This window comes from Balaenoptera ricei, chromosome 11, assembly GCF_028023285.1.
Source record: "Balaenoptera ricei isolate mBalRic1 chromosome 11, mBalRic1.hap2, whole genome shotgun sequence".
In the NCBI taxonomy this organism is placed as follows: Eukaryota; Metazoa; Chordata; class Mammalia; order Artiodactyla; family Balaenopteridae; genus Balaenoptera; species Balaenoptera ricei.
In genome coordinates this window covers 45,622,748-45,644,000 of record NC_082649.1, presented here as the reverse complement: position 1 = coordinate 45,644,000, position 21,253 = coordinate 45,622,748, and positions in this window count along the sequence as shown.

Here is a 21,253-nt window from a genome sequence, read left to right as displayed (position 1 = left end):
CAAACAGTGGAGTCTCATGAGGCTTATATTGGTTGGGAGATAGACTGTCAATAAATCAATGCATAATGTCAAGTGGTGGCATGTAGAAAATTCAAGTAGGGTAAGAGGGGTAGGAAGTAATGAGGGAAGAAGGCTGTCTCCAGAAGGCAGGTAAGGAGGCGACATTTAAACAGAGCTCTGAGTGAGATGAGGAAGGAGCCATGCAGGTACCTACAGGAAGTGTGTTCTAAATACACATCCTCACAGCATTGTCCATAAAAAATTAAAAGCAACCTAGATATCATCAATAGGGACCTGATTAAATAAATTATAGATATGTAGATGGATAGACAGCTAGCTATAGTATATAATGTAATGTGTGTATGATTCAATATGTGTAAAAACACAAAGAAGAAAATGATGGGGTGGCTTTGGGGGAATACTGGGCGACTGGGGGTACTGACTTATTTTTCCCTGACTCTCTCTTTGTACTTTTCAGGTTCTGTACCACATGCGTGCACTCTCATATACAAAACACCATAGGACATGGTTTATGTTAAATAAATGTCTCCATTTGACCATAAAAATGTCTATCCTGCTTAAAATATTTCTGGGAGCTCTCAAAATCCCAAATGATAATAGTCTGCAACCTAAAATACCTGGAGAAATTTACATACAAATACATATCATGAATGTTACACTAAGAATGTTTCTGGACTTTCTGATAAAGACAGGCCCACAGCAAGAAAAAAAATGAACTTTTGGAAAGAGCAATTCACACAACACATCATTATCTATGTCACTAAACAGGATGGAATCTCACAGATCCAGTCTCTTGTCAAGTTTTTAAGAAATCATATTATGACTCTCTCACATGAAAAAAAAAAATGTCATATTTTCCACTTCCATGTTTTAATGAAAAATGGTCGTAAAGCCAAGGCCTATACCTGAAAACAAATTCCACCCAAAAAACTAGCACAACAAATCAGAAGAAACACACAAACACTGAACTCAGGGTCCTCCTGAAAACCAACATTGAATAAACTCGATATATTCGATTTCCTTGTCTTTTTCTTGATTTCTTGGAGCAATACGAATTTGTGGAGGAGTCATAGATTTGCTGCAGACAGATAAGCCACAGGACAGAAGGCAGCTCTAGTTATAGGACAAGTTTCCACTATGTAACTGGTGAAGCTGGCCCGTGCTGACTCACCCATTGACGCGGCCCGCACATCCCCGGAGCAGAACTTTGTCCCCCTCTGGTACCATCAGCACTCAGGAGAGGGAGCGACACACCCCCAGCACCCCCACTGCCAATAGCTCCACCTTAAAAAGACTTCACTGAACAGCCATGGTAAACAGAATTCCTGGGATTCTATTCATTTTTACTGACTTATTTTCAAGTCTGGGTAAAAAAAAATTGTAACTTGTACAGACAAGGTTGTGGTGGTAGGGGGCGGATCAGATCCCTTCCCCAAAGTGCATCACTGCAGTTGGGATAACACCATTCCCTGAGCAGTTCCTTGGTTGTGCTCAAGGGTACTTTTAAGTTTGGACTCGGGAAGCAAGTGTTTGCAGGCAAACTCAGAATTTTCCTACTCTACTTTTATGTTCTTGTTATGTGTATGTTCATCTTTCCTGGTGTTTCAGAAACAAAGCATCCCCACTGCATCATCAAATAAAGACAGTGAGACCTACACCACAGCCCCTCCCACGTGGCAGTTCCTGCTCATCTTCTTAGAACACTCTCGTCTTCCTCCAGTTACCTCCAGCCCCACCAAGATCAGTCTGAGATGTGTTAAAGTAGCATCCTTTCCATCCATTTTTCAGAGCTCAAAGTATAGTTACATGATGCTATTTTCCATGGCTGATACCATAGAGCAGGGCCACAAGAGTGGTGTGTTCACAGATTTAATCCCAAATCCTTTCAGAGGCCAGAGAAGTCAATGAATCCTGAATGGCATGTCTGGCTCTCAGCCAGGACCTATGATAAACACTAATTCTTTTTTTTTTTTTTTTTAAACATCTTTATTGAAGTATAATTGCCTTACAATGGTGTGTTAGCTTCTGCTTTATAACAAAGTGAATCAGTTATACATATACAGTATGTTCCCATTTCTCTTCCTTCTTGCATCTCCCTCCCTCCCACCCTCCCCATCCCACCCCTCTAGGTGGTCACAAAGCACCGAGCTGATCTCCCTGTGCTATGCGGCTGCTTCCCACTAGTTATCTATTTTACATTTGGTAGTGTATATATGTCCATGACACTCTCTTACCCTGTCACATCTCACCCCACCCCCTCCCCATATCCTCAAGTCCATTCTCTAGTAGGTCTGTGTCTTTATTCCCGTCTTGCCACTAGGTTCTTCATGGCCTTTTTTTTTTTTTCCCCCTTAGATTCCGTATATATGTGTTAGCATACTGTATTTGTTTTTCTCTTTCTGACTTACTTCACTCTGTATGACAGACTCTAACTCCATCCACCTCATTACAAATACCTCCATTTCATTTCTTTTTATGGCTGAGTAATATTCCATTGTATATATGTGCCACATCTTCTTTATCCATTCATCTGTCGATGGACATTTAGGTTGCTTCCATGTCCTGGCTATTGTAAATAGAGCTGCAATGAACATTGTGGTACATGACTCTTTTTGAGTTATGGTTTTCTCAGGGTATATGCCCAGTAGTGGGATTGCTGGGTCGTATGGTAGTTCTATTTGTAGTTTTTTAAGGAACCTCCATACTGTTCTCCATAGTGGCTGTATCAATTTACATTCCCACCAACAGTGCAAGAGTGTTCCCTTTCCTCCACACCCTCTCCAGCATTTATTGTTTCTAGATTTTTTGATGATGGCCATTCTGACCGGTGTGAGATGATATCTCATTGTAGTCTTGATTTGCATTTCTCTAATGATTAATGATGTTGAGCATTCTTTCATGTGTCTGTAGGCCATCTGTATATCTTCTTTGGAGAAATGTCTATTTAGGTCTTCTGCCCATTTTTGGATTGGGTTGTTTGTTTTTTTGATATTGAGCTGCATGAGCTGCTTGTAAATCTTGGAGATTAATCCTTTGTCAGTTGCTTCATTTGCAAATATTTTCTCCCATTCTGATGGTTGTCTTTTGGTCTTGTTTATGGTTTCCTTTGCTGTGCAAAAGCTTTTAAGTTTCATTAGGTCCCATTTGTTTATTTGTGTTCTTATTTCCATTTCTCTGGGAGCTGGGTCAAAAAGAATCTTGCTGTGATGTATGTCATAGAGTGTTCTGCCTATGTTTTCCTCTAAGAGTTTGATAGTGTCTGGTCTTACACTTAGGTCTTTAATCCATTTTGAGTTTATTTTTGTGCATGGTGTCAGGGAGTGTTCTAATTTCATACTTTTACATGTATCTGTCCAATTTTCCCAGCACCACTTATTGAAGAGGCTGTCTTTTCTCCACTGTATATGCTTGCCTCCTTTATCAAAGATAAGGTGACCATATGTGTGTGGGTTTATCTCTGGGCTTTCTATCCTGTTCCATTGATCTATATTTCTTAAACATTAATTCTTAATAGCTTTAGGTGAATGTGCTGTAATGGTTTTATTTGATTATATTTCTATGTAAATATATAGCAATACAGAATTTCTATGTGAAGAGAGGAGAGGGAAGGAAACAGAAAATTGACAGTAACAAGGGAGGAGGTTGCCTAGAAGCAAACAGCTAAAGATTAAAAAGGCTCTTCTAAAAGCATTCCTCTGCGATTCTGACTGTTTCAATGATGAAATCAACATCCTATTGAACATTTTCACCCTCACGTTCTCTCCCTGGGCTGTACTGCACAGCCAGCCGCTCTGAACACCAGGGACCAAAGACGGGAGACCCGGGTCTTGCACATCCCTCCCGGAAACAACAGCACAAAGAAGAGGTCTAGTTGGATCGCAAAAGCAGCACTGCTTCCAAGGACTCCCACAAACAGTTCCAGGATTTGGAAGTTGGGCTGTACCTGGACTTTTAGTTTCCTGCACGGATGTAGGTACACGTGGTGAATCACAATAATCCCCAAGCTATAAAACTGAAGTTGTAGCTTTTTTGAGACTGCACTCTGCACAAATTTGTTTCCAAGGCAATTGGAATTGTATACCTTATTAAAAAAAAAAAAAAAAAAGGAACATTGTAGTAGAATCTTATTGATGGAGATTTCATCTTGGGTACAAACTTTGAGATCCTCAAAAGTGATGTGGGATACTTACCAATAAGAGATCAGAATAAGCCTGTTGGATAAAATTAGAATATCATTGTAAGATCTGAGTATGCTCTCTGTCTATATCAAAGAATATATAGTGGCGATAAAGCAAAGGATGAGGGAAAAAGATGTGAGACTCTTAATGACAAAGAACTGTGGCTACTGGTGAGATAGTTGGCCGGGTTACAGAAGGCTCTGCCATGAATGTGGCTTCTGTGAATTAAAAACAGACACAGTTGCTTTCACCAACACTTAAGTGTTTGCAAAGAATGCAGTGAAAACTAATTGTGCCAGGTCCAACCATAGCCCCATAAATTCTGACCATATACCCAATGGCCTGCATTCAGCAAGCAAAGATAACATAAGACCATGCACAGAGAATACAGGGCCCATGTCAGAACCCAGCTGCACAAGCCCATCATCAATTCAAAATCAACTTGTTTTTCTGTGATTATAAATTCTTCAGAAATCTTCAACACTCTGGATTTAATTTAAACCGTGGTCTCTGGGGGATGTGGGTTAATAAAACTGGGTTTTCTTACCTTATAAGTATATCATTATAGGAAATGTGGCATCTGCTTTTCTGGGTTATGAAACCCGGTTTGTGCCAGATTTGACACCAAAATATTCTAAGAGTAATCAAAACAGTAAATGTCAATTACTTTACCTTTCACCTTCCCAAAGGACGAGTTTGACTTTCCAAATGAGATTTACCTGCTCTTACTATTTCACAAAAGGCCATTTCCACTCTGAAATTTTTCTGAACAGAGGAGCAAAAGAGAAGCATCTGTAGAGCAAGATGAGCCTTACTGTCCCCCAAACACACTCACCAGGCTTCTCACTTTCCCATCCCTGAGAAATTTTCATTGATCTGTCATTGAGTGCTCCCTGTGGTCCCATGAAAGCACAGAAAATGTGACCATACGTTCCAGCCATGCCCTTGGTCAGGGAGCTGCTGACACTTTCACTGTCCAGCCCTCAAGATTCTTTAGTACATTTTATGTCTTAGAGACATAAGTTATTTTAGAGTGATTGACTGAAGTGGGGCTTCTGGAATTAGAACAGGTGTGATTTGCCTACACATCTGTCTGGTCATAAAATATTGGCAAGTAAAGTGGGATCTCCAGGTTCACAGCTGCTTTCCAAAAGCTCCACGCAGCAGTTAATCCCCTTCTAAGACAACAAGAGTGGGGAATGAAATATTCTCTCATCGGAGACAACAAAAATTAAAATTATCCATGTTGTGCTTCCCATTTATCCTATATTTCTGACTTTTTAATAAAATTAAGTCATCTAAATTCATTGATTCAGAGTTATTCCTTTCTTTTAAAAGGCCCATTTTGTTTTCTTATGGAACCATAGGCAGAGATGCAAATATCTAACAAAATAATTTCAACCACACATAACTATTCCCGTTTGCTTTCATCATGCCCTTAGAATAAACCTCTGAGGAATAAGTACAATATTTCTTCCTAAGAGGAAAGAGTATCCCAAGAGAACACACATGCACACACTTGCACCAGTTAGGCCGCTCCACGGATATTTGTTTCTCTTCTTCTTTTATAAAGATATATTTAATAAGTATTGACCGATTTTGAGATGAAGGTTTTTAGGACTACTTTACTAATGTTTTCAGACAGCCAGGCCTTTACATTTTCGTAGCATTATATTAACACATGTTCAGAGAAAATAAATTTTAGCTTCTGTAATTCCCCTTATACACAAATATTTTCTCAGGTCAGGAAACAAACTACCAGAGGAAAACTCATCCTGATTTTCACAACATGATATGAGTTCTCCTTAGTTTCTCTCTCCACAAGGCCGGTATTTCCATTGAGATAGGTTGCTTATGGCAAGACTTCATATTCATTAGAAAATTGTGTCTTGGAGGTTATTTTCATCTGTTTGGCACCTGCAAGGGAACTCGATACAAAAGCCACTGGATTTTAAGTAGCTTAAGGCCAAGAGAAATACGTAGCCATCACCAGATTCATCAGGTTATTCTTTCCCTAGACCCGCTGTAAATGTGCATTCCCCAACTGTCAGCCAACTCCCTAGTGGCCGTCAAGACCCTAATTGGAATTACCAGATGTTTCACATAGTAATTCCCTCACAGTTTTGAAAAGTATATAAAGTACTGAGCGCAATGCCAAATGTAAGGGAAGCCTAGCAGATGGTGTGGGCCAACACCCGGGCAGAATTTGTGGAAGAAAGGCCCTCCCAGGCCTCTCCCAAGAGCAGCCTGACTCTGCTGCCCAAGAGAAGCAGAGGAGGCCACCAAAGGTTCGCAGGTAAGAAGGCAGAAATATGAAAGCTGGTAGAAGCTGATCTGCTCAAATGCCCAGCTCTGGCCTCAGAGAGTATAAGAACCAAGAACCAGGTCAGTTATTAAGAATCTCTCCTTGGGCAATTCCCAGATGTCCTATCAGAATTCTGCCAGAACTGCATTAAATTCACTGTCTGTGCTGTCACAATCCCTGCCCATCTTTTAATAAACAACTCATTCATCATAGGAATAGGAGTCTTTCTGCCTATTCCTGGCTTTGTTAACCTTCGCTTACCTACACCACTCATTTTAGCCATTTATACATTATCGTCCATTCTAAGATACATGCTTAAGTGTATGAGTTCTATTTCTAATTATATTGGCTCTTTCTAGACAACAGGGCCTCCTCTTTACATTTTCCCCTGAGCACCAAGCAAAGCAGGTACGTGACAAATACTTACAGAAGGATGAACAAACACACCAACGTGCAGTGTGATTTTACAAGGAGTAAAGGGCTGGGAAGTGGTCAGGACAGGAGCCCAAGCTGAGCAGGTCCATGTGCTTCCTGTTGAATCTAGGGTTCCTGTTGAACCCTAGATTGCTAAATGCTTGTGTGAACTCCAAATTCTTAAATACATTATAAAAGCCAGTCAAATGTAAAATTACTTCTCAGAAAAAAAAAATGTGAGGATAAAAGTGTCATTGAGGCACCAGTTTCAATGTAACATGTTTGGAAAAAACTAACTTTGGCTTATTAATATATATGGGTGATATTTCCTGATATTATATATAGGAGGGAAATATATATTAAAATTGCATGTGACCAAAATAAAAATCCTGGAAGGACAGCAGATACAGAGATCTTTTTGTTAAATTCCTTTTCATGTCAAAAATTGTCTAGTGTTTATGGGCAACAATTTCTAGTCAAGTCATCATGATATGCAAATATGAAAATAGAAAATCCAATGATATCTGTAAAATATAAACTATTTTAAACTCTGCAGTCATTTGAGAATTATCTAGTTGACAAGCTAGAGCTTAATAAAAAATAACTATATGTTTACTATGTACAAGGCCCTGTGCCATGAGCATTCTCATTTAGTCTTCTCAATAAATCTGTGAATTAGATACCATTATTATTCCCATGTTACACCTGAGGAAACTGAAGCCAGAGGCTAAGAAACTTGCCCACAGTCGCCCAGCCAGTAGGGGGCAGAGCACGATCCGGACCTAGCAGCACAGCACACTTCAGGAACAAGCCCTGTGTCAATTTCCTTGTCCAGGCAGGTGGGACTAATAATGACCCATGATGGTCCAGGGTTGGAAGATGAATCCTGGCTTAACTCAAGGGAACAGAAAAGATTCTGTACATTTCAAAATATTAAATCTCGGCTAGAATCCGTTTTTTTTTTTTTTTTTTTAATTTATTTATTTAAATTAATTAATTAATTAATTTATGGCTTGTGCTGGGTCTTCGTTTCTGTGCGAGGGCTTTCTCTAGTTGCGGCAAGTGGGGGCCACTCTTCATCGCGGTGCGCGGGCCTCTCATTATCGCGGCCTCTCTTGTTGCGGAGCACAGGCTCCAGACGCGCAGGCTCAGTAGTTGTGGCTCATGGGCCTAGTTGCTCCGTGGCATGTGGGATCTTCCCAGACCAGGGCTCGAACCCGTGTCCCCTGCATTGGCAGGCAGATTCTCAACCACTGCGCCACCAGGGAAGCCCCTAGAATCCGTTTTAACACTCTTGCTTTATTGTTAATTTCAACATCATTATCACCTTATTCAATAGATCTAATGGACTTCCAACCACCTCACCAGTTTATGAAGAATTGGTTTAAGAAGTAGAAAGCATCCTTACTGATATTTTCATTCCTGCTGAAATGTGAGAGGAAAATAGCAGATATAAAAAGAAGAAAAAGAAAAGCCTTGAAAGCTCTGTTCTGTCTGATAAAGGGTAATACAATGAGCTTCCTCAAACCAACAGCCTGGAAAGAAAATTTCAAGGATTCAAAGGACTATATTTGATTTTCAGTTGCCGTATAAAGTTCACAGAAGTGGAATCTTATACACATTAGTGTGTGACCTTAGGGGAGTTAATTTATTTGTGGATCTATGTCTTCATCTGTCAAGTAAAGAGACAGATATTTTCTACTAATGTCATTTATTCCTTAATGTACTTAGATACTTATTCCTTACATTTGCCTTAATTTATAAAGAATTTGAAATAATTGCATGATCTATAAATATTCCTGTATATCTAAATGATGATTTAATGGCCTAATGGGGAACTTGTGTTGTATTTTATTCCTCTACTTTTTATTTTGAAAAATTGCAAAGCTATGAGAAACTGAAAGAATAGCTCAGTGAACACCATATATCCTCCGTCTAGACCCACCAGTTGTTACCACCTTCCCATGTGTGCTCTATCCAGCTGCCTCCTCATCTCTCTCACACTCTTATAGACACCTCACATCTCATGACAGCTCACCACTAATTATGTTCCAAACATCTCTCCAGAACCAGAACATTCTCTTACATAAACACACCATTATCATACCCTAGACATTTAACATTGGTACAGTATTGTTTAATATATAGTTCATATTCAAATTTCTCTGATTGTCTATAAAGATGCCCTTTCTAGCTGTGTTTTTTTAAATCCAAGACCCAATCAAGGATTATACATTTCATTTAGCAGTCATGTCTCTTTAATCCCCTTTAACTTAGACATTGTCCTGCTTTTTCGTTTGTTTTTCATGACTGAAAATTTTTGAAAAGTCCGCGTCAATATTAAAACCAAGCAGGACCCTGAGGGACCTCCCCTGGGACAGACTACCTCGCCTCTTTTTTGTTAAAAAAAAAAGCTTTAGCCCCCTAGGCCTTCCCTGAGTTCCAAAGAACAGATTTAATCAGAGAAGTGAAAAAAGGCAGAAACAAAGAAAAACAGTCAAACAGGACAAAATAATAATAGTTTAGCCATAAAACAAAGTCAAGGAACTTTAGTTCCTCCTCAAGGACTATAGATAATATTCTAAGCCATATCCTTGAGTTGTTTTACAGATACTAAAACCCCCACTGGGTTGAGGAAGTTAACTGCTGACCACAAGCATGTAGACCACAGACTGGTTGGAACCAGAAGGTTGATGATTGAGACTCCTGAAACATCACCTGTTACCTCACTATCAACCAATCAGAGAATAGGGTTTTGTTTGTTTGTTTTCTTTTAATTTTATTGAAGTATAGTTGATTTATAAGACTGTATTAGTTTCAGGTGTATAGCACAGTGATTCAATGATACATATATATATATTCTTTTTTTAATTCACTTCCATTATGGGTTATTACAAAATATTGAATATAGTTCCCTGTGCTATACAGTAGGTCTTTGTTGTTTATCTGTTTTATAGGTAGTAGTGTATACATGTTAATCTCCACCTACTAATTTATCCCTCCCCTGCCTTTCCCCGTTGGCAGCCACAAGTCTGTTCTCTATGTCCGTGATTACGTTTCTGTTTCATAGATAGGTTCATTTGTGTAATATTTTAGATTCCACATATAAGTGATATAATATGGTATTTTTCTTCCTCTTTCTGACTTACTTCACTTAGTATGGTAATCTCCAGGTCCATCTATTATGCCGCAAATGTCATTATTTCATTGTTTTATGGCTGAGTAATATTCCATTGTATAAATATACCACATCTTCTTTATCTACTCATCTGTCGATGGACATTTAGGTTGCTTCCCTGTCTTGGCTATTGTAAGTAGTGCTGCTATGAACACTGGGGTTTTTGAATTATAGTTTTCTCTAGATATATGCCCAGGAGTGGAATTGCAGAGAATTATACATGAGCTGATCACACTCTATGACCCTTTCATTCACACTGTCTTTAAAAACCCTTCCCTGAAAGCCATCAGAGAATGTGGGATTTTGGGACATAAGCTGCCCATTCCCCTTACTTGGTCCTTCAATGAATGCCACACTTTTCTTCACCACAACCCTGTTTCTACAGGTTGAATTTATTGTGCATGGGGGAAGCGGGCCCAAGTCTGGGTCAGTGACAATAGTCTTAGGAAATGTCCCCAGAAGCTGAATTTGTCTGATTGTTTCCCTGACTTTATTTTTTGATATTCAATATGATATAATCTATTACTATCCCTTTTTTTGTTTTTCAATGTTTGTATTATCTCAAATTCAGCCCGTTAAACAGTTGTTCTGTGTTCTTCTGACATGTCCCCATCACTCTTTCAGTTCTTCCTTGCTTTCTGGCACAAGATGTTCCAGACGTATCTCATGCTGTCTCAGTGCAAATCTGGAATCACCCAGTACTCCAAAGAGACCTGGTTCTGTTTAGTGGGAGTGATACTGAGAAACTAACCTCTCAGTGCCTTCCACTTGCCACTGCATCTTGACCCTTTCTTAGAGCTAGGAAAGAGGACCTATTAAAATCATAAGTTCACTAAAACAGATGACACATTTGGAGTTTATTATCAAGCATGGTTTGAATATGGACTCTATGTTCTCCTTTTCAAAGATTATGCAATCGTTCTGACACCATTTATTTAAAAGTCAATCTTTTCCACAATAATTTAATATGCTTTATTATATACCTACTTTCTACGGTTACTTGCGTCCAATTTCTGTACGTACTTGGGTCTGTTTCCGAACTTTCTATTATTTTCCAATGGTCTAGCTATTCATGTGGCAGTATAATATTCTTTCTTAAAATGTTATTTTATCATGATAAAAACACTTAACATGATATCTACCCTCTTAACAAATTTTTAAGTGTACAGTACAGTATTGTTGACTATAGGTACAATGTTGTCAAGCAGATCTCCAGGATTTATCTTGCTTAACTAGAACTTTATGCCTGTTGATTAGTAACTCCAGTTTGCCCTCCCCCAGCCCCTGGGAACCACCATGCCACTCTTTGATTCTATGAATTTGCCTATTTTGGATACCTCATATATGTAGAATCATGCAGTATTTGTCCTTCTGTGACTGCTTATTTCACTTAGCATAATGGCCTCAAGGTTCATCCATATTGTTGCATCCTGCAAAATTTCCTTCTTTTTTAAGGCTGAATAGTATTCCATTTTATGTATATACTACATTTTCTTTATCCATTCATCTGTCTAGACATGTAGGATGTTTACACATCTCAGATATTATGAATAGTGCTACAATGAATATGAGTACTAATACCTCTTCAAGAACTTGATTTCAATTCTTTTAGATAAACACCCAAAAGTAGAATTGCTGGATCATATGATAGTACTATTTTTAATTTTTTGAGGAACCTCCATACTGTTTTCCATACTGGCTGCATAATTTTATATTCCCACCAACAATATGCAAGAGTTCCAATTTCCCCACATCCTTGCCAACACTTTTTGTCTTTTGTTTTTTTAATAATAACCATCTGTGGATATTTCTTACCTTCTTGCAAGTTAAACAATGCCTTCAAAAGGATGTTTGTCATATTTTACCCTGCAAATGGTTTTTCATGATATATATTTTCATTTTGCTGGATGTTCAAACCCTGCCTTGTATACATTACCCCATACTGTGAATGTACCATAATATGGTTAACCATTTTCCTGCTGAAGCACATTTAGATTGTTTTTAATGTTTCAGTATTAACAGAAAAGTCTCAGTGAACATTCCTGTGAACTTATTATTGTGCCTACATGAAAATATTTCTATTGTATAAATTTCTAGAAGTACACTTGCCATTTCCAAGGGCATGTGATTTTTAGTTTGCTCACCAAAAAAATTGCATAAACTTACATTTCCACAAATATTAGGTGGCAGTAACCAGATTTCCATAGCCTTAACAATACTAAATCTTATCAGTCTTTGTCAGGCATTTATATTTCTTCTTTCTCTTCTGAATTGGCTATTGCCTGCTTTTCTATTGCATTATATGTGTTTTGTTTTCTTATTACTTTGAAAAGATGGTTTTATCGTCCAGATATTAATTCTTTTCTATATGATTCCAATATTTTTTCCAGGTTATTTGTCCTTCAACTGTATGCATATAAACACCTTTCTCAAATAGAAGTTTTAAATTTATGTCAATTCAAACGTGACATTTTTTCCTTTATTTCTTTTTATTCCTCACAATTATAGAAACGTCACACTGTATCACACATATTAAAAGAAATGTCAATGGTTTTAGAAACCCATCCAGGAATTATTCTTGTGTGATAAGAAGCAAATATTGGGACTTCCCTGGTGGTCCAGTAGTTAAGACTCCACAATTCCATTGCAGGGGGCACAGGTTCAATCCCTGGTCAGGGGATTAAGATCCCACCTGCTGTGCAGCACAGCCAAAAAAATAAAAATAAAAATAGAAGCAAATATTAAAGTTTTTTTAAATCAATGTTAATTTCTCCAACATTATTAATTGTTCATGCTTCCATCATTGACTTGAAATCATATATATATATATGTATAATATATGAGTGTGAGTGTCTGTGTGTGATATAAAATTTTTTACTCTACTCCTCTAACCTATTTGCCTTTTCCTAAGCCAATACCATGCTGTTTTGATTAGCATGACTTTATAATATGTTTTGATATCTGGTGGGGTAAAACAACAATCAGAAGAGGAGCCTCCTTTCAAAACTCTCTGGCTATTATTGTACACATCCAGATGAATTTTGAATTCATTATTTTGTCAAGGTGCTCCCAAAAGGGATTTTATTTTCTTATTTTCCAAACACACAAACACTTTCCTTAACCAAATTGGGTGCTTAAAGGATCCTTTATGATTCAATTAGAAGTCCTGAAAATTGAGTTCTAGGGAAGAAATAAAACGTAATAACAATAAAACACCTATCACAATCACTTTTCTTTCAAATGCTTAATAAACATGATCTCATTTCTTCCTTTTAACAACCCTGCTAGGGATGTTTTGTTAAACTCATTTTAACAGTGAAGAAACTGAAGTTTAAGAAGCTTCATCAGCCGAGAGTCTACCTAGCTGGAAAGGGGGTAAAGCAGGGATTATAACTGACTCTCACACTAGATCACTTAACCCCTTTAGTTTTGCTTATTTCTAGAGCAATGCTTCCCAAGGTGCTGGACCAGCAGCAACAGGATCACCTGGAAATGTATTGGAAATGCAAATTCCCTGGCCCCACCCCAGGTCACCAAATTGGAAACTTTGGGGATGGAAGTCCAGCAATCTGAGTTATCAAAGCCATCCAGGTGTTCTGATGCAGGTAAAGTTTGAGAACCACTGGTCTGGAATCTAAAGTCTGAGGAGTCATCAAAAGGGTACAAGAAATATTTTGTGGGAGGGAGAAAACAGAAAGAACAGCGTTCATTGAAATGATCAGGAATACTACAGACATTCCAGTTACTTATTCAATAACTATTGTGTTGGTGACAACAATCACTACATGGCTCAGAGTATAAAAAGTTTTAAAAAGTGCTTAGTAAAGGGGTCCCTTATGCTTTTCAGGTCAGCAAAACTGAGAAACCATTGAACTGGAGCATATAAACATCTAAGACACATCATCCCAGTTCTCTGAGATCCATAATCAAGAAGTGCATTAGTCTCCCTTGGCTGAGACACAAATGCCTGTCCATGTGAATTTTATCCCCTCCAGAAACCAGATCATAAACAGGTGTGAAACCTGAATGAGGAAGGAGTTTGGGAGAACATGGAGAGATAACAGAAAATAAGGGGAGTCTGTCTAGAAAGGCCAGCGTAAGGCAGCGGGTAAGGCAGCGGTGCAGCCGGAAGGCCAGGAGGATTTGGGGGTCCGGGGTAGGGTGAAGGCCGCCCAGATGCACAAGGGGAGGACCAGCCGCAGCACCATCTGGGTGGCGAGCGGAGCCGTATGTCCTGCGCATTCGGGGCCTTCTGTAGCCGCCTCTGTGATTTAAAAGGAAACAACAAATAACTTTTTAATTATTATTTTTGCATTGGATCCATTTGCTATTATTTGCAACAATATAGTTTGGCCAAAGTCTCATTTAGTGAAATGAGCGTATGGAACCAGCTAGATTTGCCCACGCAAAGAGGACTCGGTGGGTTCAGGTGTCCAGCCTCTCTGTAAGAATTACCTATTAATTAATTAAGTGAGTAAAGATAATCAGCCTTTCGGTTGGGTATCCTGACAGGATGAGGGATCAGTTCTTGGGGACGACTGACTGTAAAAGGCACACCCTTGGATCGAATACGTTTAAAATATTCCCCAGGTCTTTTATTCAGTCGTGAGGTGCCTGCTTGGCTTAGAAAAATTCAGCACACAAGATTTTCAAGATTACCCTGCGAACCAGAAGACTGTCACTGTAGCATATCTTCACCACCCTCCTGGAATTTAAAGCAGCATTTTCAAGGTTTATTATTTGTATTGGTTTTAATAGGATTCTTTTATGAACCAGTTTAATGAGGAGTATTCAATTATTGCTTCCTGAAGCCACTGCTGTAATATCAGACTCCATGCTGTGCGGCCTCTTTCAGTAAAAGTGTGCGTGATCTGAATGGAAAATAAAAGAACTATTAAATAGCCATTCCTTTACTGTATCATGCTTTCTGCCTGCCAATTTCAGTGAATGGTGGATATCTGCAAACATTCCATGCTTCTAGCTTGGTAAAGCTGATGTGTTTAAAAAGAAAATGTATTTAAATCTTAAAACCTGTATGATGTGACACATCAGATAAGGATTTTTTCATACTGAGACCTTCTCTATTTCCTTTGACAAATCAAAAAGGACTGGATGGAAGATTTCTAAACCCATGGGATGATTAATTAGAGAAGATGCCCCAGGCAAACCTCAAGAATCCAAAACCAAACATGCACACTTAATATATAAACTTCAATCTGGAGTTTTAAATTGGACCTAGCACCTTGGAGCATGTGCCCCAAGGCAAGGCTCAGAGACCACTAAAGAAATGTGACTGATACCCCAAAAGGAAGAAATCCAAATTGTTAATCCACTTTTAATCACCGATCAAAAGAACCTTTGCAAATGCTTGATAAAACAAACCAGCACGCGGCTTGAGCTGAAAGTGTTACTTGCCTTTTATGTATATTTAATTACAGCTATGAAAGCTCGCAAGAGCTCATGTACACAGTAGATAATATTTCATTTTTGGGAATGATGACTGGGAATGTTCAAGACCAGTTTAGGAGGCTCTAGAATCAGGCCGTCACTGACATAATGGTTATAATGACCAGGGCAGGGAGAACACATTTATCCTCCCTGATTACCAACGTGTAATACTCAAACTTTGAGCGTGTGTGTAGATGAAGGAGTATTAACCCTTTGTCACTCAAACATTTGATACTTGATACTAGACAGCATCATGTATGATGTGAAGGGCACCTCACAAGAGAGCTTTATTAACTGCCATGGAGAACTGCATTTAGCATCTCGGTCTCACACAGATTAGCATCATCCTGTGAGACAATGATGTGGAACAGAAGTTATAGGAACAATAACACTTCCTTTTGACGAAGACTGCACAGGAATCATGTCTGCACTAGATGTACTTATGTGAATAAATTATTTTGAGTTCTGAAAAGGTAAAGCAGTATGTATCTGCCAGCATCAAGAAGTAGCTTGTCTCAGGGAACTATATTCAATATCCTGAGATAAACCATAATGGAAAAGAATATTTTTTAAAATGTATATATATGTATTACTGAATCACTTTGCTGTACAGCAGAAATTAACACAACATCGTAAATCAACTATACTTCAATCAAAAAAAGAAGCAGCTTGTGGTGAATGAAGAGAGGGAGTGAGGCAACTTGACACCCCCCCCTCCCCCTTCAGGATCCCCCCCCCACATGCCCCACCCATTCTGTGATTTTAACAGCTGCCATTTTCCCAACCTTAGGCAAAGCCCTTTGCAGATGTAACCTCAAGACAAGTCTCCCAGCTTCCTCACCTCCTTCCAACTAGACCACCACCCTCCTCCTACAAAGAACTTCTGGCTCTGGTATCATATAAATGGTAAATACTACTGGGGTTTTTGCTATTATTATTGTCATTATGATCATTATTGTAATTGTTCCCAGGTGAGTTGAGGAATCTCAGAACTTCCTGTGGCAATTTTCTCCCTCCTACTGAGCTGGAGATTATGCCATGTTTTTATTCATCACCAAAGGGATACACTGGTGTGGGGATATTTTATTAAAATATTTTTCATAACAGCCTGACGATTTGGTTAATATGATTATTCTACTTAATTGAAGTGGGGGAAAAACAGAGGCAAAATATGCCATGTACGTCCCTCAAGTTAACATCGTTAGAATTTACATGCACTGACTTTCTCACTAGTAGTCAAGACAGTTATAAACTAAAAAACACTGCCATCCAAGGAAGTGTTTGTCCTGGGGTAAGGCAAATTAATATAGATAAATTTACCTTATTAGTTCACAGAACACTGCACCTTAGCACTCATTCATCAACTGTTAGACTGTCCTATTGCTGCTGAAAATCAAAACAGGAAAAGAAGTGTCCCATCATCAAGAATGTGGACCAATTTACCCAGTCTTTATTGAGTACATACCAGTAAAAAGGTACCACGCCCAGAGCCTTACAGGATTTTCAAAGGTAAACAAAGCTTGTCCCTAACATTATGTGGACCAATTTACCCAGTCTTTATTGAGTACATACCAGTAAAAAGGTACCACGCCCAGAGCCTTACAAGATTTTCAAAGGTAAACAAAGCTTGTCCCTAACCTTAAAGACCCTGCTAATTGCTCACAGAACCTGTTGACACCTGGTACAAACACCACTTCCGGTACCAGGTTATGGGATCATTATAATCCACTCCTCAGCCTCTGGGACACTGATCTTTGTCAAATTTTAATCCTTGAGCTCAGCTTTTTCTTTCCTCACTTTGTCCAGCAACAACAGGAGCACCCAGCCAATCTCACTCTACTCATTAGTTTGCCAAAAACGTTGAAAAGTGTCATATACACAGTTACCTAGAGCCTTGCTTCTTAGAAGCAGTTGTTGGTTAGGAGGATCTAATGATGATAGTTTTCATATCTCTACTGCTAGATCAAGGCACGGATCATCAGTGATCTCTTTACTACCAGAAAGTCATTAGCGTCTTTAAAACTAATCAGAGCAGAGAGCCAATTTTCAGAACCAATTCAGAAAATTCATCCTTAAAATCCTGTTTCTCTAGAAGCACTCTGAGTACCAAAATTTGTATTAGTCAAGATTCTCCAGAGAAACAGAAACAATAGGAGATAATACATGGTTGGATGGATAGATAGATAGATAGATAGATAGATAGATAGATAGATAGATACAGATATATAGATAGGCAGATAGATAATAAGGAATTGGATCATGTGATTATGGAAACTGACAAGTCCCAAGAACTGCAGTCAGGGAGCTGGAGCCCTGGGAGAGCCAATGGTTTAATTCCAGTCCAAGTCCAAAGCCCTCAGATCCAGGGAACACAATGGTTCCAGTCCAAGTCTGAGTCTGAAGGCAGGAGAGGACCAGTGTCTCAGCTCCAAGACAGTCAGCCATAGTGAACAAATTCTCTTACTCCACCTTTGTTCTATTTAGGCCTTCAAGGGATTGGATGAGGCTCACCCACATTGGGGAAAGTCATCTATTACATTACTAAGTCTACCAACACAAATGTTAATCTTATCCAGAAACACTCTTACAAACACACTCAAGATAATGTTTAACCAGGTATCTGGGTACCGGGCCTTGTTGACACATAAAATTAACTACCACAAAACTTTTAGGTTAATCCAAGTTAGCTTAGAGTTTACCAATTCTGTCATCTCTGTGTTTTATTCTCTGAAGATGAGCATAGCAGAAAGTCCCTAAATGTTAATATTACAAAAAAAAAGTTTTAGGTTGAATTAAACTCAGGTCAAGCAATAATTCTAAATGCCAAATATGCAATATGCAGTGTCAGAAGCCAACACTGCCTCTGTGCTGATAAAATTATATAACAGTAATAAATACAGTGGCATTTTCCCTTTAACCTGAAGTTTTATACCATCTTTGTTCAACTAAATATCTAGTCAAATAACACTCTGAAGTAGCATCAGGATGCGCCTCTCCCAGGGAGATTGTGCCGTCCAGTTTTACTGCAAACAGGTCTTTTCTTTACTTTGCCTTCTCTGGCAGCTGATTCTCTTCTTCACCGTTCTAGAGGCTCCTTGAATACCTTACTCAATTTTAATCACCTTTAAATTTCCAGTATCCTAAACAGAGATTGGCATACACTAAATGGAAAATTAAATAGCTTCACAACTCTTATGTATATAAAGTATGTATGTGTATAAATATACACACATATATACACATATATAATTAAAATAGTTTTTACCTGTGACGTGTAACATTTGTCTTAGGCTTTACAAACATGCTTTATATGTAGTTTTAGATTATACACTGCCTTGTAATTGACTTCCCAATCATTTTTAAGGATTTTGTGTCTCTCGCACAAGTTAGTAAGTTCTTCAAATGTCAAGGATCTTCTCTTCTTTTGAATCATGTTTATGAGCTAAAACTGTAACTGCTCAAGAAAAGCTGATGAGTCATACACCTTTATATTCTTGCTTGAATAAATGAAAGAAAAAATGACTGCCAAGCCCTCTGACGTACCTATTGCACCTGGTCTTCTAAAAGGAAGTGGGGAGGGCATCTCATGACTAGCAATAAAGAAGTTGCTCCACATTAAAAAGCTGAAAAATTCATCTGTTCTTTTCCTAATTTTATATTTTAGAACAATGTAAATAACAGTGTTCTTGGAAATGGTATTCTTAAAAATACTGCATCACTCAAATCAACTCTCAGTTATTCAGAAACTCATTAGTCAAGGGTTTTAACCCAAGAATTCAATGTTTATCCAAGTGGTCTTTCACTGAAGGTGATCAAATACAAGGTCCCCAGGAAGATGCCACCCTTCTATCCTTCTTGAAAAAAATTATTTGAAGACAAACAGAGAGAAGAAGTATAATTAACAGCTCAAGAAGAGGAAAGCCAGCATAAAAGAATAGGCAGTGAACATGGAGACCAATTAAAATATGGTATCTAAATAATTGTAAATCTCGTTATAAAACTAGAGGCAAATGTCAAAACGAGAAGGTTTCTTAGTGAAAGAAGTCTTAATAATAATATAGACCTAAACTCCAAGATTTTATTGACAAAAGCTGAGAGGTAATGAGGGAAAAATGGAAATCCTCTTAAAAGTTTTTACCATTAAATCATTTTGACAATTATAGAACATGTTATGATACTTTAGAAAAAAGTTAAAATAATCACATATAAGATGAAAAGCAAGATATATAACTTCCAAAACATTGAAAAAGATTAAAGTAAAGAAATAGTTTATTTATTCACTTATCAGATATCTTTTGAGCATCCACTCTTTGCTGGCACTGCTCTGGTTTGTGGGTTTACAGTAGGACTTTGCAATCAAGAGAACAAGGAGTAGGTAATGTCTCTCAAATTGGGTCTAAAAATGATTTAGAAAAAAATATGCTATTTTTAAGAAGTAGTCATAAAACAAAAGACCTAAAAAGCTAAAGGTTAAAAAGTTAATGAAAAGACCTACCGGATCCTGAGGGAGGAAGCTTCAGCCCTTCATCCCACTGGGCGGTGGGTTCCCTGGACACCCCAGACCTGGCATCTCCCTGGGCATCTCCCTCAGTCACAATGATCTACTCAGCACCTCTCAGGGGTGGGGCACCTTCCCTTGGAAGTGGACCTTTGTTTGTCACAGTGATGGGGGGCTACCCTTGACATCCAGTGAGTGGAGCTAACACAGTAAACAAACTTCCTGCATTCCACACGACTTTAGAATATTCCACCAGGCATCACGTAAGTAAATCCATCTTTTTCAAATTTATTATTATCCAAGCCTAATTATATTTTATCTATGAAAACAAATTATTTTTGAAGGATTTTCATATAAACAACCTCTGTCAATCGAAGGAAGTCATATTTTGTTTTGTTCAGAATTTTACCAAAAGTTGTTTACCGTGTGGGAGTATCATGCTGTCAGTGGCAGCTCAGCTACCAGAATGTGAGTTACCATCCAACACTCCTGAATCAGTCTGCATGTGTAACTGGCACATTCATGGAGGTTGGATGTTTGGGTACAAACATCTGACCACTTTATTTTACCTTCTAGGATACTTATAAGTTCACACCTTAAAATTCTTATTAACTTACAATATATATGTATTTCCTTTTGTTTCTCTTTTGTATCCCAGTTAGAAACATTATATTTTTTTAATTATATACATAAGTAAATTATATACATATAAGTAATGTGGCTATTAGAAGGGAGGTTGGGAAAAGTGGTCTTCAGCTGGCTGACCTTGGTGGGGAGGCTGCACAGTGATGCCCCGGCAGCAGGCTCGGCCTCAACCTACAAACCAGGTAACACGATGCCAGATAACCCATGATGCTTTTGCTGTGATTAGGGATTTTCTTTTCAAATTTGCTTAATCTAGAATTGATGTTAATATCTCCTTCCCATTTTGCATATACAGGAATTGACTCTTAGAAATATTAAGTAACTTACCACTCAGCACACAGCCAGTAAGTAGGAACATTTGAATTTTCATCTTCCCGACCCCTGTGGAGATGATGGGAGAAGACGTGGCAGAGGAGCCCTGGTGCCCTGCCAGGCATCAACAGTGACTGATGGTGTAGTCTTGAGAAGGTCAGTTCTCCTACAATTATAATAAGTGAATGTTCTCTACAAGGGTTTCAAGACAAAGTTACAGACAACAATGGAAATTTGGAGGGTGTAAGTAGCAT